Raw genomic sequence first — 20,817 nt, 5'->3', positions numbered from 1 at the left:
CTCAACCATGTTGATCATTATATTTCTCGGATTCTCATCAAGATTGTATCACTGTCAGGTTCACAAAAAAAGGTATTTCAGATGGTGTGCAGTGTGTTCAGCAATAATGAATCTTCACAAGATGGCGCTATAGCACAGTTATATGCAGGAGCGATAGCGTATACATGTATATGCCAAAACAATAGAAACGGTTGAGTAAATAATGGATACAAAGTATGTTGAAAGCAGGTGCGATTCCTGAGTTAATTCATCAATTAACATCCCATCTTACTTTGGGTCATGTATAAATTACTGGGCAGGCCATTATTTTGGCTACAATGGCTATGCCACCGGCCATAGGATGACAATGCCCACATCCACAGGGCACGAGTAGTCACTGAATGGTTGATGAGCATGAAACCGATGTAAATTATACGCCATGACCGTCTCAGTCATCAGGTCTCAACCTCATGCCACCTTGCATTGAAATTGCTCTGGCTCGTGGTGGCCCATGTTGGTGTTTCCTTTATTTTGTCAGGTACCGGTCGTTTACTTCACTGAGGGAGGGAGGGAGGGCGACGGTTCACGGTTAAGTGAGTTGAGTCTGGGCGGAAAGAGGAAGCTGGTTAAATAGGCTGCTAGGGTGACTACGATGTAGCAACACTGTAACAACGGAGGAATCGATTTTGAAACAGAATTAACAAAGCGGAAGACATGTTATAAAGACAAACGACCTTGTAGTTATTGTTGACTGCATTTACGTGGTGAACTTTCAAAACTGTGAGTAGCTAGGGATTGTTATTGAAACGTGGCAACATTTCTGTGCTGCGTCCTGCTGAATGGGTGCTTCTTAGTAGCAACAAGTAAAATAGTTTTGATGATAGCCTAAACTCGCTGAGGAATGCCGAGATTGTAGTTGACTTTGTATTAGGATACTGTAGTTTCAAACCGTTTAACCAATAGTCCGTTAATCTCAACTAAATTAAATGCATTTGTAGCTGCTGTCGTGAAAGCCTACTGTTACTTGATACATTTTCTAACCCTCTACTTCTCATTTCAATTGCAACCCAGTGAGTGTGTCACCTTTGTTACCATGTATGAGGATGAATGAGACCGTGCTCTTTGTCGAGGAAGAAGAGGCGGACAAGACAAATTAGCAGGTTGAAGAGGACAATGTCTCCAGGAAGATGGTTACTGTCGACTGGGACCAATGGGACAAGCTACTGCTGCCCTCTACACTGGACTCTGGTGTGCACAGTCTGGACACAGTGTATGACAGAACCACTGTGATGATTGAACAAGACCCAGTGGGTTCTAGAACTGACAATAAAGAGGAGGAAGAGGACATGATGATGTACCTACATGAGGGATGTGAGACGGAGTGCCGTGGAGGTCTGGAAGACCACTGGCAGGCCATGTCACAGGGGTACATCCACCACACCATCTCCCAGGACCAGATCCAGTTCACCATCAATCCTGGTTCCACACCCATGCCACGGCACATCCAGGGGGCCACCATCACACTGCACTCTGAGTGCCCAGATACCCACCACAGTGAGGTAAGCCTTGATATCCAAAGACCTGAAGACTTGTGTTAGCTAATTGAGCTAATGCCCAGGTTTTGGCCCAGTGGGCTAACCCCTGGTTCAACCCCAGTCGGTCACATAAGCCTGTTTTGATATCTGAGCATGTTCTGTATTTATTTGGATATGTTGTCAGGAAAACTCACTCCTGGTATTCTGGTTGTGAGGAGGAGAGGCATCATTGCTCATTCATATACAGGGCATTTGCAAAGTATTCAGACCCTTTGGCTTTTTCCGAATGTTGTTACGTTACAGCATTATTCTTTTTTCTCTCTTTTTTTAATCCACCCTTAATCTACACAATATCCCATAATGACAGAACAAATACTGTTTTTTTAATCAATTTTAGCAAATGTATAAAAAATAAATAACGGAAATTACATTTACGTAAGTATTCAGACCCTTTACTCAGTACTTTGTTGAAGCACCTTTGGCAGAGATTACAGTATTGAGTGTTCTTGCGTATGATGCTACAAGCTTGGCTGCTCTGGAGCAGGTTTTCATCAATGATCTCGCTATACTTTCCTCCGTTCATCTTTCCCTCACTCCTGACTAGTCTCTTAGTCCTTGCCGGTGAAAAACATCCCCACAGAATGATGCTGCCACTACCATGATCACCGTAGGGATGGTGCCAGGTGTCCTCCAGATGTGTCGCTTGGCATTCAGGCCAAAGAGTTCAATCTTGGTTTCATCAGACCAGAGAATCTTGTTTCTCATGGTCTGAGAGTCCTTTAGGTGCCTTTTGGCAAACTCCAAGCGGGCTGTCATGTGCCTTTTACTGAGGAGTGGCTTCTGTCTGTCCACTCTACCATAAAGGCCTGATTGGTGGAGTGCTGCATAGATGGTTGTCCTTCTGGAAGGTTCTACCATCTCCACAAAGGAACTCTGGAGCTCTGTCAGAGTGACCATCGGGTTCTTGGTCACTTCCCTGACCAAGGCCCTTCTCCCCCGATTGCTCAACTTAGCCGGGTGGCCAGCTCTAGGAAAATACTTGGTGGTACCAAACTTCTTCCATTTAAGAATGATGGAGGCCACCATGTTCTTGGGGACCTTCAATGCTGCAGAAGTGTTTTGGTACCCTCCCCAGATCTGTGCTTCGACACAATCCTGCCTCGGAGCTCTACGGACAATTCCTTCAACCTCATGGCTTGGTTTTTGCTCTAACATGCACTGTCAACTATGGGACCTTATATAGACAAGTTTGTGCCTTTCCAAATCATGTCCAATCAATTGAATTTACCACAGGTGAACTAAAATCAAGTTTTAGAAACATCTCAAGGATGATCAATGGAAACAGAATGCACCTGAGCTCAATTTGGATTCTCATAGCAAAGGGTCTGAATACTTATGTAAATAAGTTATTTCTATTTTTGAAATTTTTAAATAAATTAGCAACATTTTCTAAAAACTTTTTTTGCTTTGTCATTATGAGATATTTTGTGTAGATTGATATCGATTTGTATTTATTTAATCCATTTTAGAATAAGGCTGTAATGTAACAAAGTGGAAAAAGGGAAGGGTCTGAATACTTTCATAATGTACTGTATATTTTCGAACGTCCTAGTCATGATGTCATGATGTTACAAGGTTATAGATAGGCAGAGAGCCATTTTGTAGTCTTCTGGCAAACATCAACCCTTCTGGCAAACATGACATGGGGTTGGTCAGGCTTACACGTGATGATCATATCATATGATGTGTATTCTCAGTCTGTGAATAACTGAGACCGACCCTTTTCAGCATATCACATATACACAAGGGTACGAAAAAGGGTTCTTCGGCTGTCCCCATAGGAGAATACTTTTTGGTTCCAGGTAAACCCTTTTGTGGAAAGGGTCGTTCATGGATCCCAAAAGGGTTCTACCTGGAACCAAAAAGGGCTATTCAAAGGGTTCTCCTATGGGGACAGCCAAAGCACCATTTTACTTTCTATATAGCTCCGTTCTAAGAGTGTATAACATGTGGAAGGGAGTAAGATGTCCCCGAGGTCATTCATTCGCATCATCATCACAGAGAAAATAAACCATGCTAGGTTAGCAGCAGCAGAACCATATTGTGTGAAGGTGACAAGCCAACTGTTATGATGAAGTCAGTGAGTGAGAGGAAGAGACAGGAGAGGAGATTGGTTTGGGGTGGTGAAATTGGGCCAGCCCGGGAGCTAGCTGTGAAGCTTCTGTTTTCCCTCATCATCATCAGCCTCTCTCCCATCCAGAACCACAGAGTCATTATAGTCAAGGTCTCTGAAGATGTAAAGATGAGATGATAATTCTCATGCTTTACAGCCTCTTGGTTCTCTTCCTGTGAAGGTAATTAGATCTCATTCATAAATGTGCACTTCAATCTTCTCATAGAAACCAATACAGCTGATTCATTTCCAGACTTGATGTATAGTAATGTTTGTGAAGTGTTACATACCGGTACTAAAAACACTTCCTACATGTTAAACTTATGTTTATGCATATGGTGGTTTTCCATCTTGTTGACATAGTTTACGACCACAACTCTCTGCCTGTCTGTTCTGCAGGTGAAGCGTTACCAGTGTCTATACGAGGACTGTACTCGTACCTACAGCACAGCAGGGAACCTGCGGACCCACCAGAAGAGACACAGAGGAGAATACACTTTTGTCTGCAACCAGTTGGGCTGTGACAAGGCCTTCCTCACCTCCTACAGTCTGAAGATCCACGTCCGCGTTCACACCAAGGAGAAGCCCTTCGAGTGTGACCAACAGGGCTGTGAGAAGGCCTACAACACACTGTACAGGTAAGGGTTAGACCAGTGTTTTCCCTACCATTGACTAGGTGGGGCAGATACCACAACCTAGCAGTTTTCTCCGCCACATCTATTTAGTTCATATATTATTTACAGGCCCACTGGCACTAAAATTGTCAACTGAAGGAATCGCAGCCAAATTATTGTAGCGGGTAGCCTTCCTGCCATGACGTGTCACGTGATGATGTTTCATCAGTCATGAGTTGGGCACTCTTCTGACCCCCTGATCTCAAAGTTCATTTACACAGCTTAGTGGCCTTTGGTATGCTGACCCCAAGTCAAGCCACAACTCACAGTGACTGTATGTTGGTGTGTTGATCTGCAAACATCAGCCGTGTTTGTTTCTCTCTGTTGTGTTTGTGTTGATGTGCAGGCTGAAAGCCCACCAGAGACTGCACACAGGGAACACGTTTAACTGCGACTCGGACGGATGCACCAAGTACTTCACCACTCTGAGTGACCTGAGGAAACACATCCGGACACACTCCAAGGAGAGGCCCTTCAGGTGAGCTCACAATGAATGGCTGAAGTATGCAGTGGGTTGAAAGGACTAACTAATTCATGACCAAATGAATGCTTGCACAAATGAATACATGAGCACGGTTACATGCACACAATAATGTGATTATTGTAGATAGTCAGGTTAATATAATAGTTTGATTGAAAAGTTACATCCATTGCAAGAAAAACGATTTCCCTACATGGACACATCTGAAATTAGGCTACCGATGGGACTTTTGATAAATGCTGAAAATCGTCAATCAAAATAAATGTTCTACCACAGTGACCATGTTATTTTTGAGAAGACTATTAGATTCTGAGTTGGGACATATAAAGTTTGTATGTGAAAACTATTTATAAGATGCATACTTTCAGTTTTTCCTAACTTTTTTCCCCCGTCAATCGCACATAGCAAATAAACCACTGGAACATCGATTAAGCTGTTTACATTCCTAATAATTCTAAAGATTGCTCAGAAAACCAGATGTTTTCATCGGCATATGCTTACTTTGATTATGACCGATTTAAGATAAGCAGAGTCAGGTGTTTACATGACTAATGTCATGCTCTGTCAGATATGAAGGTAAGACCCAGATGCAGACCACGTAGAATAAACAAGACTTTAATATTCCAACAGGGGCAGGCAATAGACAGGTCAAGGCAGGCAGGGGTCAGTAAACCAGGGCAACGGTATCGGGCGGCAGGCAGGGGTCAGTAAACCAGGGCAACGGTATCGGGCGGCAGGCAGGGGTCAGTAAACCAGGGCAACGGTATCGGGCGGCAGGCAGGGGTCAGTAAACCAGGGCAACGGTATCGGGCGGCAGGCAGGGGTCAGTAAACCAGGGCAACGGTATCGGGCGGCAGGCAGGGGTCAGTAAACCAGGGCAACGGTATCGGGCGGCAGGCAGGGGTCAGTAAACCAGGGCAACGGTATCGGGCGGCAGGCAGGGGTCAGTAAACCAGGGCAACGGTATCGGGCGGCAGGCAGGGGTCAGTAAACCAGGGCTACGGTATCGGGCGGCAGGCAGGGGTCAGTAAACCAGGGCTACGGTATCGGGCGGCAGGCAGGGGTCAGTAAACCAGGGCAACGGTATCGGGCGGCAGGCAGGGGTCAGTAAACCAGGGCAACGGTATCGGGCGGCAGGCAGGGGTCAGTAAACCAGGGCAACGGTATCGGGCGGCAGGCAGGGGTCAGTAAACCAGGGCAACGGTATCGGGCGGCAGGCAGGGGTCAGTAAACCAGGGCAACGGTATCGGGCGGCAGGCAGGGGTCAGTAAACCAGGGCAACGGTATCGGGCGGCAGGCAGGGGTCAGTAAACCAGGGCAACGGTATCGGGCGGCAGGCAGGGGTCAGTAAACCAGGGCAACGGTATCGGGCGGCAGGCAGGGGTCAGTAAACCAGGGCAACGGTATCGGGCGGCAGGTAGGGGTCAGTAAACCAGGGCTACGGTATCGGGCGGCAGGCAGGGGTCAGTAAACCAGGGCAACGGTATCGGGCGGCAGGCAGGGGTCAGTAAACCAGGGCAACGGTATCGGGCGGCAGGCAGGGGTCAGTAAACCAGGGCAACGGTATCGGGCGGCAGGCACGCTCAGGGTAAGGCATGGTGGTCAGGCAGGCGGGCTCGGAGTCAGGACTGGCAAAGGGCGAGAAAAGAGAGACTGGAAAAAGCAGGAGCTGAGACACAAAACGCTGGTTGACTTGAACAAAGAAGACAAAACTGGCAACAGACACAGAGAACACAGGTATAAATACACAGGATAATGGGAAGATGGGCGACACCTGGAGGGGGCTGGAGACAAGCACAAAGACAGGTGAAACAGATCAGGGTGTGACAATACTCGGCCATAATCGGTTTAATGTTGCATTATTAGTGTGCATGTAAACGTACTCAATGAATGAACATAACTCAACTTAGTGTTGTTTTCTCACCAGGTGTGACCATCCTGGCTGTTACAAGGCGTTCACCTCTAGTGACCATCTCCAAACACACATCCTGGGACAAATAGGTGAAGGTGGCGTGGTGATACACAGCTAACTCCTTGAGCTCAAACCCTCTTTTTTTTAAATGAAACTAGGGGGAGTTGAAAACCCCTTTTTTCCGGAGTTGGAGATAAAACAATACGCTCTAGCACGTCGTTCTTTCCTCCCCGCTACGTTTTATTGAGTGCTCTTAATGGGGTATGGCTTCCTTAGCTGAGTCAGATTCTCAAGACAGATGTGTGTTGAAAACATCCAAGTTTATTTCAGCCCAGCCTCAGCACTGCTCAGCTCCCCAGCTTCTTATTGGCCCATTTATTCTCGCAACGCCCTGTCAGCGAATCCTGATGAGCCTATTTATCCACAGAGTGCTGAGATCATACACTCATACACACACATACATAAAACACTCCCAAAGATCCAAACCCAGTACATCTAGCACTCCAGACAGGCTCAAACAAACAGTCATATATTTGTAGGATTTCAAAATACTTTTTGAACCCAGGTCTGATTGCTGTTGTTGTTGTGGAGCTATTAATACTGCTGCTGTTGTGGTGGAGCTATTAATACTGCTGCTGTTGTGGTGGAGCTATTAATACTGCTGCTGTTGTGGTGGTGGAGCTATTAATACTGCTGCTGTTGTGGTGGAGCTATTAATACTGCTGCTGTTGTGGTGGTGGAGCTATTAATACTGCTGCTGTTGTGGTGGTGGAGCTATTAATACTGCTGCTGTTGTGGTGGAGCTATTAATACTGCTGCTGTTGTGGTGGTGGAGCTATTAATACTGCTGCTGTTGTGGTGGAGCTATTAATACTGCTGCTGTTGTGGTGGAGCTATTAATACTGCTGCTGTTGTGGTGGAGCTATTAATACTGCTGCTGTTGTGGTGGAGCTATTAATACTGCTGCTGTTGTGGTGGAGCTATTAATACTGCTGCTGTTGTGGTGGAGCTATTAATACTGCTGCTGTTGTGGTGGTGGAGCTATTAATACTGTTGTTGTTGTGGAGCTATTAACACTGCTGCTGCTGTTGTGGTGGAGCTATTAATGCTGTTGTTGTTGTGGAGCTATTAACACTGCTGCTGCTGTTGTTGTGGAGCTATTAATGCTGTTGTTGTTGTGGAGCTATTAATGCTGTTGTTGTTGTGGAGCTATTAACACTGCTGCTGCTGTTGTTGTGGTAGAGCTATTAATACTGCTGCTGTTGTGGTGGAGCTATTAATACTGCTGCTGTTGTTGTTGTGGTAGAGCTATTAATGCTGTTGTTGTTGTTGTGGTGGAGCTATTAATATTGCTGCTGTTGTGGTAGAGCTATTAATGCTGTTGTTGTTGTTGTGGTGGAGCTATTAATACTGCTGCTGTTGTGGTGGAGCTATTAATACTGCTGCTGTTGTGGTGGAGCTATTAATGCTGTTGTGGTGGAGCTATTAATACTGCTGCTGTTGTGGTGGAGCTATTAATACTGCTGCTGTTGTGGTGGAGCTATTAATACTGCTGCTGTTGTTGTTGTGGTAGAGCTATTAATGCTGTTGTTGTTGTTGTGGTGGAGCTATTAATACTGCTGCTGTTGTGGTGGAGCTATTAATACTGCTGCTGTTGTGGTAGAGCTATTAATGCTGTTGTTGTTGTTGTGGTAGAGCTATTAATACTGCTGCTGTTGTGGTGGAGCTATTAATACTGCTGCTGTTGTTGTTGTGGTAGAGCTATTAATGCTGTTGTTGTTGTGGAGCTATTAATACTGCTGCTGCTGTTGTTGTGGTAGAGCTATTAATACTGCTGCTGTTGTGGTGGAGCTATTAATACTGCTGCTGTTGTTGTGGAGCTATTAACACTGCTGCTGCTGTTGTTGTGGTAGAGCTATTAATACTGCTGCTGTTGTTGTGGAGCTATTAACACTGCTGCTGTTGTTGTGGTAGAGCTATTAATACTGCTGTTGTTGTGGTGGAGCTATTAATACTGCTGCTGTTGTTGTGGTGGAGCTATTAACACTGCTGCTGTTGTTGTTGTGGTAGAGCTATTAATACTGCTGCTGTTGTGGTGGAGCTATTAATATTGCTGCTGTTGTGGTGGAGCTATTAATACTGCTGCTGTTGTTGTTGTGGAGCTATTAATACTGTTGTTGTTGTGGAGCTATTAATACTGCTGTTGTTGTTGTGGTGGTGGAGCTATTAATACTGCTGCTGTTGTTGTGGAGCTATTAATACTGCTGTTGTTGTGGTGGAGCTATTAATGCTGTTGTGGTGGAGCTATTAATGCTGCTGCTGTTGTGGTGGAGCTATTAATACTGCTGCTGTTGTGGTGGTGGAGCTATTAATACTGCTGCTGTTGTGGTGGAGCTATTAATACTGCTGTTGTTGTTGTGGAGCTATTAATGCTGTTGTTGTTGTGGAGCTATTAATGCTGCTGTTGTTGTGGAGCTATTAACACTGCTGCTGCTGTTGTTGTGGTAGAGCTATTAATACTGCTGCTGTTGTGGTGGAGCTATTAATACTGCTGCTGTTGTTGTTGTGGTAGAGCTATTAATACTGCTGCTGTTGTTGTGGTGGAGCTATTAATATTGCTGCTGTTGTGGTGGAGCTATTAATACTGCTGCTGTTGTTGTTGTGGAGCTATTAATACTGTTGTTGTTGTGGAGCTATTAATACTGCTGTTGTTGTTGTGGTGGTGGAGCTATTAATACTGCTGCTGTTGTTGTGGAGCTATTAATACTGCTGTTGTTGTGGTGGAGCTATTAATGCTGTTGTGGTGGAGCTATTAATGCTGCTGCTGTTGTGGTGGAGCTATTAATGCTGCTGCTGTTGTGGTGGAGCTATTAATACTGCTGCTGTTGTGGTGGAGCTATTAATACTGCTGCTGTTGTGGTGGAGCTATTAATGCTGCTGCTGTTGTGGTGGAGCTATTAATACTGCTGCTGTTGTGGTGGAGCTATTAATACTGCTGCTGTTGTGGTGGAGCTATTAATACTGCTGCTGTTGTGGTGGTGGAGCTATTAATACTGCTGCTGTTGTGGTGGTGGAGCTATTAATACTGCTATTGTTGTTGTGGAGCTATTAATACTGCTATTGTTGTTGTGGAGCTATTAATACTACTGCTGCTGTTGTTGTGGTGGAGCTATCAATCCTGCTGCTGCAGGTTCCTCTGGGGCCCAGTTCTACACACACACACATTCTAACTGTAACACTGTAATTTGTCTTTCTAGCCTGTTCCTCTGATACCAGAGAACCCAACAAACTCTTCCTCCCTCTGAGGAGCTATGAGTCTCAGATGGGGTTTAGATCCATTACATGTGATCTGTGAATGCAAGTCACATTGATGTCAGAGGCTGAGGAAACATTATCTGCCTGCTTTTTGGGTTTGCTTCCCAGTGGGAGTTTCCATATGTATCCTGCAGAACTTCTTGTGTCTGTAGCCAGGACTTTTCTCAGTGTGTGTATGTGTGCCTGTTTCTCAAACAACACTAGTGGCTTGAACCTCCTTGCCCTTTCATCCCCCCCAAAAAACACATGCCTCAAGGCACTAAAGGCTACATCAGCATAAACTCATGTTATTAATGATCATTGTCGTTACGCATGGACTTGGATATTGCTGAGCGTATTTCTTTATCCTGCCCCTTCACCCATAAGGCAACGAGTTGTGGACTCAAATTACCGTTCTTTCTCCAAGCCAGGACTATATCTCAATTTCTTATGGGTTGTAGCAATAGAGTTGGCTGCTGTATAAGAGAGACCTATAAAAGTAATATCTGTGTGTGTGTGTGTGTTCTTTCTTCTAGGTGAGCCACCCCTCCTTCAGGTGGACACAGATGGTGATAACTCCCTAAGCTCCTCCAACAGTCCGAGGGACAACATCAAAGGTCACGACCCTGGACCGTCAGCTGACATAATTCACAGCCACTCCCACCATGTGACTGAAAATGGCACTTAATAATGATGTTTTGACAATGACATATTGCATCTGTTTCTGTCTCGCACGGTATGTGTCAAGACTTACTGGTCAAATATCCATGCAATCAATAGATTTGGTCTGTATTTTAAATCTGTTCTCAATATGCGGTGCTCTCTAATCATCTCTTATAATTAATCATGTTTTGAAACACAGGATTTGAATCCTCGTTCCCCATGTCTCAGTGATATGAGCCTGATTTCCACTGCTTCTCAGCTCCGAGAAAATAATGTAAGTCATTTTGTAACTGTTTTTTTCTCCAAATTTTCAATTTCGCACACTGTCTGAATAAACATCCATGTCTTAAAGACATACACTCACCGGCCAGTTTGTTAGGTACACGACTCCGTTCACGAAAAAGGATAGCTCCTACAGAAAATGAGTCACATGGCCGTGGCTTGCTATATAAAGCAGGCAGACAGGCATCAAGGCATTCAGTTACTGTTTGATTGAACATTAGAATGGGCAAAACAAGTGACCTAAGCGACTTTGATGGTCGGTGCCAGACGCGCCTGATTCAGTATCTCAGAAATGACCGGCCTCCTGGGCTTTTCAGGCACGACAGTGTCTAGGGTTTACCGAGAATGATGTGGCAAACAAAAACATCCAGTCAGTGACAGTCCTGTGGGCGAAAACAGCTCGTTGATGAGAGAGATCGAGCGGAGAATGGCAAGAATCGCACAAGCTAAGAGGCGGGCCACAAATATGCAAATAACGGCGCAGTACAACAGTGGTGTGCAGAACGGCATCTCGGAACGCACAACTCGTTGATCCTTCTCCTATCAGCTAAAAACAAGAAGAAGCTGCTCCAGAGGGCATGTGATCACCAACACTGGAGTATTGAGGAGTGGATTAACATTGTCTGGAACATGACAGTTTACTAGCGTGGCCTGTTCAGTCCACACACCTCCGCCCAAATAGAACGTCTTTGGGATGAGAGAACGGGCTGTTGGCAGCATGAATGTACCACTGTCCAATCTGCAGCAACTTCGTAATGCCATTGTGTCAGCATGGACCAACATTCCTGTGTAATATTTCTGACGCCTTGTAGAATGCCCCCCAAAAAATAATTCTGGAGGAAAGGGGGGGTCCAACCCGATACTAGATAGGTGTACCTAATAAACTGACTGGTGAGTATATATACACTATACAGTTATCCCTTTGCTATTGGCTATATAGACACTATTAGAGACTACAGTCATGTCCCAGGGCTAATTGTATACATGTATAATTTGTGCATACTGTATGGTAATTGTAATAGATGGTAACTAAGACGTGCTGTATATGTTTTGCTTGTTAGACTAACGTTTCTCTGATGTTGTCTTGTCCCTGTGGCAGTCTGATGCCCTGGACCTGGTGTTTGAGTTGCTGTTTCAAGACAAGACCCAGACACAGGGTGAGTACTGTACCATGTTGTGGTGAACACCACCAGTGCTTTGTGGTCTAAATGCCTTGTCTCCTGTTAAGCCCTTAAAAACATTTTATCTGTCCCCTATCTTATCCAGATGTGTCATCGGTGGCAGTGCCCTCGTATAATTTGGAGAACCCATCTCTAACCGTGGTGCTTTCAGAAGAATCTCAACCTTTAATATCTACCTGTCCTGAACCCTCTGACTCTACCCCTAGTGAACCCCGTCCTGTACCCCAGCCCACCGCTCTCCTCACCCCTGGTGAACCCTGTCCAGTTCCTGTTTCTCCCATGATCAGTGTTACACCTAAACATGAGGTGATTCCAGAACAGCCATCCAATCAGAGCCTACTACAACAGCTAGCCTCATCCCTCCATTCCCAACCAGGCTCCACCCAGAGCGTACTATCACAGCCAACCACCACCCTCCATTCCCAACCAGGCTCCACCCAGAGCGTACTATCACAGCCAACCACCACCCTCCATTCCCAACCAGGCTCCACCCAGAGCGTACTATCACAGCCAACCACCACCCTCCATTCCCAACCAGGCCAAACCCAGAGCGTACTACTACACCCAGCTGCCATGTCCTCCATCTATTCTCAACCAGGCCCACACCCTCCACCCTCCAGCTCCTCCCTCCAGGCCCCACTAACACCCCTATCCCTGGAGTACTCTACTCCTCCTACGGTTCCTGACCACAGTACCATCCAGCCCATCACCTTGTCCACTCAGAACCTCCAGTGGCTGTTGAACAGTATCAATGACCCGAGGCAGCAGGACATGCAGACACAGCTATCCGTGAGTCATCATTAACAACTTACTAATAGGTTGTTATTATAATTATAACAAGTCAGGTCCATTATAAGTTATAAGCAGATAATACGTTTTTCTATTAGATGTTGGTCTAATAATACAACAATCTTACATGTTTTTATCGGACAGTTTTTTATGAATTAATCATTTGTTGTCATACGGTATTTGTGTCATTATTCTAGATGCTTTATTGAAACCTCCTAACCTGGAGGGTAGTGAAGCCAGCTAATTAGAATATGGAGATGGCCGCAGTCCAATGATTTGGTCTTTTAATTCAAATATGGAGAGGTTCGTCCAATCATTGGCCTTTTTATTAGGATGTGGAGAAGGGCTATCCAATCATTGGCCTGCTGGATCTCATCCAGTCCAACTGTTAATTGACCTTCAGTTGTTTTAATGAAACTTTTCCTCTGTTTAGCCACGAGGCATTGACATTCTGTTAATTATATGCTGAATATGCTCTCTTCTCTTGTTCTGTTGTATTTCAGCAACAACACAGTGGCTCGACACTAGAGAAGCTCTATTTCACCACAGAAATACCAATGGGAGGGAACACAGGTAATTTATGGAGATTCATCTTTTGCTTCGTTATATTTACCGATATATGAATTTAGGTGTGGTTTTTACACGTATTCTACATGTTGATCATTTCAATGTATTTGGTCGCTAAACATTAGCAGTTGCAGAGCTGTAGATATTGTAATGCTAGCAACAAGACCGTATCTGAGAGGTTGTTGTACTGTACAATTTGTATGGATATATTGACTTTTAAAAAGATTATTTGACATGCAATCTGTCTTGTCTGCTAGGGACAGCTCTGCAGCAGATAGGCTTGAGTCTGCCTGTCATCGTAATTAGACAGGGAGAGTCATGCCAGTGTCGGTGCCCCTGCAGAGACGGCAGCGCAGCATCAGACACAGAGAAACAGACTGGTGCCCAGTTCCTTCAGTCCCAGGACCTATCAACCAAGGACCCACCCCCCCAGCCCCAGGACCCACCACCCTAGCCCCCTCAGCCCCAGGACCCACCCCCCAGCCCAAGGACCCACCACCCTAGCCCCCTCAGCCCCAGGTCCCACCACCCTCAGCCCCAGGACCCACCGCCCCAGGACCCACCACCCCAGCCCCCTCAGCCCCAGGACCCACCACCCCAGCCCCTCAGCCCCAGGACCCACCACCCCAGCCCCTCAGCCCCAGGACCCACCACCCCAGCCCCTCAGCTCCAGGACCCACCACCCCAGCCTACTCCACCATAGCATCCTCCACCTGTACATCCCCCATGAAAATTCAAGTCAACATTTTTATTACTGGAGAAACTGTTCCTGTTCCTTATCCAACTGAGGTGTCTCTATGCACTGTGCTGTGTACTTAACTCTTTCTGTTGTTAATACCTAGTTCAAGATCAGGTCTCCATACCCTGTCCCCATAACCTCAATCAATAGTAACCCAACCAACTCCGGACTGGTTGCTGAGGGTAGAAAGCAATCATGTGCTGCATTTCAGTGTGGATCAGGTCAATTCTGGTAGCAGACTAGCGGTCTATTATGAATTGGGCTTGAACAGTGGCTGGCCGCTGAAGGTAGTGTGGAAAACGGTTGACTAGAGCACAAATCCTCTGTAGCAACATTCCTCTTTACATCCAGTCCCACTGGAAACATGAAAGGTGACATTTCTTTTTGATGGCGCAGAAAGGTAAAGCACTGTTAAAACAGACTATCACTCCCCAAGCAGTACTTAACATTGCATTTTTTGCCAAATGTGTGTGGAATGCAAATTGTTGTGGCATCGCGTGCGTCATGTATCCGTATCGTTTCATTCTGAACCTGCAAATGATCTCTCTGTATTCAAGGATGTGGAATAATGGGAGATGTAAGTAGCAAATGCTGCTCTAACAATGCAGTGCAGTACATTTAGACACTAGCAAACTAACCTGGCAATGCACAAATATTAGTGTTTTCTTCAACGCACAAATATTAGTGTTTTCTTCAACGCACAAATATTAGTGTTTTCTTCAATGCACAAATATTAGTGTTTTCTTCAACGCACAAATATTAGTGTTTTCTTCAATGCACAAATATTAGTGTTTTCTTCAACGCACAAATATTAGTGTTTTCTTCAACGCACAAATATTAGTGTTTTCTTCAACGCACAAATATTAGTGTTTTCTTCAACGCACAAATATTAGTGTTTTCTTCAACACACAAATATTAGTGTTTTCTTCAACGCACAAATATTAGTGTTTTCTTCAACGTTTTCTTCAATGTTCACAATATAAGTGTTTTTAACATGTCATTTTTGAAGTAATGTCATCATCTGTAACTGTTTTACTTACTGACATGTTGACCAGATGGACAGGTTAGCTGAGGGGTCTGCATCAGGCTCCCTGTGGAGGAGCTCTGAAGAGTAACTGTTTTACTTACTGACATGATGACCAGATGGACAGGTTAGCTGAGGGGTCTGCATCAGGCTCCCTGTAGAGCTCTGAAGAGTAACTGTTTTACTTACTGACATGATGACCAGATGGACAGGTTAGCTGAGGGGTCTGCATCAGGCTCCCTGTGGAGTAGCTCTGAAGAGTAACTGTTTTACTTACTGACATGATGACCAGATGGACAGGTTAGCTGAGGGGTCTGCATCAGGCTCCCTGTGGAGGAGCTCTGAAGAGTAACTGTTTTACTTACTGACATGTTGACCAGATGGACAGGTTAGCTGAGGAGTCTGCATCAGGCTCCCTGTGGAGGAGCTCTGAAGAGTAACTGTTTTACTTACTGACATGATGACCAGATGGACAGGTTAGCTGAGGGGTCTGCATCAGGCTCCCTGTGGAGGAGCTCTGAAGAGTAACTGTTTTACTTACTGACATGATGACCAGATGGACAGGTTAGCTGAGGGGTCTGCATCAGGCTCCCTGTGGAGGAGCTCTGAAGAGTAACTGTTTTACTTACTGACATGATGACCAGATGGACAGGTTAGCTGAGAAGTCTGCATCAGGCTCCCTGTGGAGGAGCTCTGAAGAGTAACTGTTTTACTTACTGACATGATGACCAGATGGACAGGTTAGCTGAGGAGTCTGCATCAGGCTCCCTGTGGAGGAGCTCTGAAGAGTAACTGTTTTACTTACTGACATGATGACCAGATGGACAGGTTAGCTGAGGGGTCTGCATCAGGCTCCCTGTGGAGGAGCTCTGAAGAGTAACTGTTTTACTTACTGACATGATGACCAGATGGACAGGTTAGCTGAGGGGTCTGCATCAGGCTCCCCAGAGCTCTGAAGAGTAACTGTTTTACTTACTGACATGATGACCAGATGGACAGGTTAGCTGAGGGGTCTGCATCAGGCTCCCTGTGGAGTAGCTCTGAAGAGTAACTGTTTTACTTACTGACATGATGACCAGATGGACAGGTTAGCTGAGGGGTCTGCATCAGGCTCCTGTGGAGGAGCTCTGAAGAGTAACTGTTTTACTTACTGACATGTTGACCAGATGGACAGGTTAGCTGAGGAGTCTGCATCAGGCTCCCTGTGGAGGAGCTCTGAAGAGTAACTGTTTTACTTACTGACATGATGACCAGATGGACAGGTTAGCTGAGGGGTCTGCATCAGGCTCCTGTGGAGGAGCTCTGAAGAGTAACTGTTTTACTTACTGACATGATGACCAGATGGACAGGTTAGCTGAGGGGTCTGCATCAGGCTCCCTGTGGAGGAGCTCTGAAGAGTAACTGTTTTACTTACTGACATGATGACCAGATGGACAGGTTAGCTGAGAAGTCTGCATCAGGCTCCCTGTGGAGGAGCTCTGAAGAGTAACTGTTTTACTTACTGACATGATGACCAGATGGACAGGTTAGCTGAGGAGTCTGCATCAGGCTCCCTGTGGAGGAGCTCTGAAGAGTAACTGTTTTACTTACTGACATGATGACCAGATGGACAGGTTAGCTGAGGGGTCTGCATCAGGCTCCCTGTGGAGGAGCTCTGAAGAGTAACTGTTTTACTTACTGACATGATGACCAGATGGACAGGTTAGCTGAGGGGTCTGCATCAGGCTCCCTGTGGAGGAGCTCTGAAGTGTAACTGTTTTACTTACTGACATGATGACCAGATGGGCATGTTAGCTGAGGAGTCTGCATCAGGATCCCTGTGGAGGAGCTCTGAAGAGTAACTGTTTTACTTACTGACATGATGACCAGATGGACAGGTTAGCTGAGGGGTCTGCATCAGGCTCCCTGTGGAGGAGCTCTGAAGAGTAACTGTTTTACTTACTGACATGTTGACCAGATGGACAGGTTAGCTGAGGGGTCTGCATCAGGCTCCCTGTAGAGCTCTGAAGAGTAACTGTTTTAGTTACTGACATGATGACCAGATGGACAGGTTAGCTGAGGGGTCTGCATCAGGCTCCCTGTGGAGGAGCTCTGAAGAGTAACTGTTTTACTTACTGACATGATGACCAGATGGACAGGTTAGCTGAGGGGTCTGCATCAGGCTCCCTGTGGAGGAGCTCTGAAGAGTAACTGTTTTACTTACTGACATGATGACCAGATGGACAGGTTAGCTGAGGGGTCTGCATCAGGCTCCCTGTGGAGGAGCTCTGAAGAGTAACTGTTTTACTTACTGACATGTTGACCAGATGGACATGTTAGCTGAGGGGTCTGCATCAGGCTCCCTGTAGAGCTCTGAAGAGTAACTGTTTTAGTTACTGACATGATGACCAGATGGACAGGTTAGCTGAGGGGTCTGCATCAGGCTCCCTGTGGAGGAGCAACAGTTTTACTTACTGACATGATGACCAGATGGACAGGTTAGCTGAGGGGTCTGCATCAGGCTCCCTGTGGAGGAGCTCTGAAGAGTAACTGTTTTACTTACTGACATGATGACCAGATGGACAGGTTAGCTGAGGAGTCTGCATCAGGCTCCCTGTGGAGGAGCTCTGAAAAGTAACTGTTTTACTTACTGACATGATGACCAGATGGACAGGTTAGCTGAGGGGTCTGCATCAGGCTCCCTGTGGAGGAGCTCTGAAGAGTAACTGTTTTACTTACTGACTTGTTGACCAGATGGACAGGTTAGCTGAGGGGTCTGCATCAGGCTCCCTGTGGAGGAGCTCTGAAGAGTAACTGTTTTACTTACTGACATGTTGACCAGATGGACAGGTTAGCTGAGGGGTCTGCATCAGGCTCCCTGTAGAGCTCTGAAGAGTAACTGTTTTAGTTACTGACATGATGACCAGATGGACAGGTTAGCTGAGGGGTCTACATCAGGCTCCCTGTGGAGGAGCAACTGTTTTACTTACTGACATGATGACCAGATGGACAGGTTAGCTGAGGGGTCTGCATCAGGCTCCCTGTGGAGGAGCTCTGAAGAGTAACTGTTTTACTTACTGACATGATGACCAGATGGACAGGTTAGCTGAGGGGTCTGCATCAGGCTCCCCGTGGAGGAGCTCTGAAGAGTAACTGTTTTACTTACTGACTTGTTGACCAGATGGACAGGTTAGCTGAGGGGTCTGCATCAGGCTCCCTGTGGAGGAGCTCTGAAGAGTAACTGTTTTACTTACTGACATGTTGACCAGATGGACAGGTTAGCTGAGGGGTCTGCATCAGGCTCCCTGTAGAGCTCTGAAGAGTAACTGTTTTAGTTACTGACATGATGACCAGATGGACAGGTTAGCTGAGGGGTCTACATCAGGCTCCCTGTGGAGGAGCAACTGTTTTACTTACTGACATGATGACCAGATGGACAGGTTAGCTGAGGGGTCTGCATCAGGCTCCCTGTGGAGGAGCTCTGAAGAGTAACTGTTTTACTTACTGACATGTTGACCAGATGGACATGTTAGCTGAGGGGTCTGCATCAGGCTCCCTGTAGAGCTCTGAAGAGTAACTGTTTTAGTTACTGACATGATGACCAGATGGACAGGTTAGCTGAGGGGTCTGCATCAGGCTCCCTGTGGAGGAGCAACAGTTTTACTTACTGACATGATGACCAGATGGACAGGTTAGCTGAGGGGTCTGCATCAGGCTCCCTGTGGAGGAGCTCTGAAGAGTAACTGTTTTACTTACTGACATGATGACCAGATGGACAGGTTAGCTGAGGAGTCTGCATCAGGCTCCCTGTGGAGGAGCTCTGAAAAGTAACTGTTTTACTTACTGACATGATGACCAGATGGACAGGTTAGCTGAGGGGTCTGCATCAGGCTCCCTGTGGAGGAGCTCTGAAGAGTAACTGTTTTACTTACTGACTTGTTGACCAGATGGACAGGTTAGCTGAGGGGTCTGCATCAGGCTCCCTGTGGAGGAGCTCTGAAGAGTAACTGTTTTACTTACTGACATGTTGACCAGATGGACAGGTTAGCTGAGGGGTCTGCATCAGGCTCCCTGTAGAGCTCTGAAGAGTAACTGTTTTAGTTACTGACATGATGACCAGATGGACAGGTTAGCTGAGGGGTCTACATCAGGCTCCCTGTGGAGGAGCAACTGTTTTACTTACTGACATGATGACCAGATGGACAGGTTAGCTGAGGGGTCTGCATCAGGCTCCCTGTGGAGGAGCTCTGAAGAGTAACTGTTTTACTTACTGACATGATGACCAGATGGACAGGTTAGCTGAGGGGTCTGCATCAGGCTCCCCGTGGAGGAGCTCTGAAGAGTAACTGTTTTACTTACTGACTTGTTGACCAGATGGACAGGTTAGCTGAGGGGTCTGCATCAGGCTCCCTGTGGAGGAGCTCTGAAGAGTAACTGTTTTACTTACTGACATGTTGACCAGATGGACAGGTTAGCTGAGGGGTCTGCATCAGGCTCCCTGTAGAGCTCTGAAGAGTAACTGTTTTAGTTACTGACATGATGACCAGATGGACAGGTTAGCTGAGGGGTCTACATCAGGCTCCCTGTGGAGGAGCAACTGTTTTACTTACTGACATGATGACCAGATGGACAGGTTAGCTGAGGGGTCTGCATCAGGCTCCCTGTGGAGGAGCTCTGAAGAGTAACTGTTTTACTTACTGACATGATGACCAGATGGACAGGTTAGCTGAGAAGTCTGCATCAGGCTCCTGTGGAGGAGCTCTGAAGAGTAACTGTTTTACTTACTGACATGATGACCAGATGGACAGGTTAGCTGAGGAGTCTGCATCAGGCTCCCTGTGGAGGAGCTCTGAAGAGTAACTGTTTTACTTACTGACATGATGACCAGATGGACAGGTTAGCTGAGGGGTCTGCATCAGGCTCCCTGTGGAGGAGCTCTGAAGAGTAACTGTTTTACTTACTGACATGATGACCAGATGGACAGGTTAGCTGAGGGGTCTGCATCAGGCTCCCTGTGGAGGAGCTCTGAAGTGTAACTGTTTTACTTACTGACATGATGACCAGATGGACAGGTTAGCTGAGGAGTCTGCATCAGGATCCCTGTGGAGGAGCTCTGAAGAGTAACTGTTTTACTTACTGACATGATGACCAGATGGACAGGTTAGCTGAGGGGTCTGCATCAGGCTCCCTGTGGAGGAGCTCTGAAGAGTAACTGTTTTACTTACTGACTTGTTGACCAGATGGACAGGTTAGCTGAGGGGTCTGCATCAGGCTCCCTGTGGAGGAGCTCTGAAGAGTAACTGTTTTACTTACTGACATGTTGACCAGATGGACAGGTTAGCTGAGGGGTCTGCATCACCAGAGCTCTGAAGAGTAACTGTTTTAGTTACTGACATGATGACCAGATGGACAGGTTAGCTGAGGGGTCTGCATCAGGCTCCCTGTGGAGGAGCAACAGTTTTACTTACTGACATGATGACCAGATGGACAGGTTAGCTGAGGGGTCTGCATCAGGCTCCCTGTGGAGGAGCTCTGAAGAGTAACT

At 46.3% G+C, this 20,817-nt stretch overlaps 1 pseudogene; it reads left to right on the top strand.

The window, feature by feature from the left end:
* Window positions 1–595: 595 nt before the first annotated feature.
* LOC115128794 (metal regulatory transcription factor 1-like) lies at window positions 596–15,269 on the top strand (annotated as a pseudogene).
* The last annotated feature ends 5,548 nt before the right edge of the window (window positions 15,270–20,817 follow it).

The sequence above is a fragment of the Oncorhynchus nerka genome, linkage group LG4 (genome assembly GCF_034236695.1).
Source record: "Oncorhynchus nerka isolate Pitt River linkage group LG4, Oner_Uvic_2.0, whole genome shotgun sequence".
Lineage (NCBI taxonomy): Eukaryota > Metazoa > Chordata > Actinopteri > Salmoniformes > Salmonidae > Oncorhynchus > Oncorhynchus nerka.
The sequence above is the reverse complement of the archived record's forward strand: the minus strand, read 5'-3'. Positions and strand labels throughout refer to the sequence as shown.